Here is a 1,082-nt window from a genome sequence, read left to right on the forward strand (position 1 = left end):
TAGGAATCTCGAGAAAACAACAGATTTTTTTTTTTATTGGAAATATTTTTTGTGTGCAAATTTATAAAAAACAACAACCAAACACGCACTTTTGAAACGCGAAATAAAACACATTTTGAGAAATTAAAAACCAGAGATGTAATTAAAAACCCATTTTGAATACAAGAAGAAATCATCGAAACCACATTTAAAAGCTTTTAGTTGAAACTACAATGTCAACTTTTATTGCCTCATTCTTTGATGCATGTGATTTTAATTCGGCTCATTAGACATTCAAAACTTGAGTAATTAATACTTGTCGTAAAACTTTTGGGCGATGCTATCTAACGCCGCCGTCGCTAGACTTTAAAAGTACGTCACTGCAAGCAGCCTATCGGCCGCTGATCACATTAAACACATCCACAAAGCCATACAGATCATTAATTTTTCTTGAATGAATTCAATTTTCAAAGAGCGAAACTCTATAACCTAGCGCCATCTACCTGCCCCCAAAAGTCAAAACCAGTTGTAAAATTAATCCGCACTTGAGCAATCCGCACAAACTCCTGAAAACAGCAGGCGGAGGGAAGGTGTTGTTAGACATACAGAGTTAATCCTCGCATTAAGCGGGAGATTTAGGTTTGTATGAGCCTCAAATCTCGAGAGTTCCGCGCAGATCATCGCGTGCTGCTTTTGTTCAGAATAGTTCTGCGCCGCCTCTAGGCTGTAGCGTATGTAGGTCATTCACAAGCAATATGTTTTACATTTTCGTTGATAGGTATTGGTAGCCAGGTGACAAGATCATTGTTTTATTGATGATGTTGTGTATTGGTCATTTCATTGTGTATTGGTCGTCTCATTGGAATTGGATGATCATTGGTTATTGATGTGTATTAAAAGTAAATGTGTGTCGGGTATAAAGTATGTGGGATAAGTGCGTGTATGGAACACAGAGGTGCAAGGGTTTTGTACGTCTAGCAGATGTGGAATGGTGTCATAATTTGATGGAGTTTATAATTGGGCACATGGGATGGGGAGAGTGTGGGTGGGGGAGACTCTGGGTGGGGGAGAGTGTGGGTGGGGGAGACTGTGGGTGGGGGAGA

This window comes from Physella acuta, unplaced genomic scaffold (assembly GCF_028476545.2).
Source record: "Physella acuta isolate Inbredline_101_S28 unplaced genomic scaffold, ASM2847654v3 ptg001377l, whole genome shotgun sequence".
Lineage (NCBI taxonomy): Eukaryota > Metazoa > Mollusca > Gastropoda > Physidae > Physella > Physella acuta.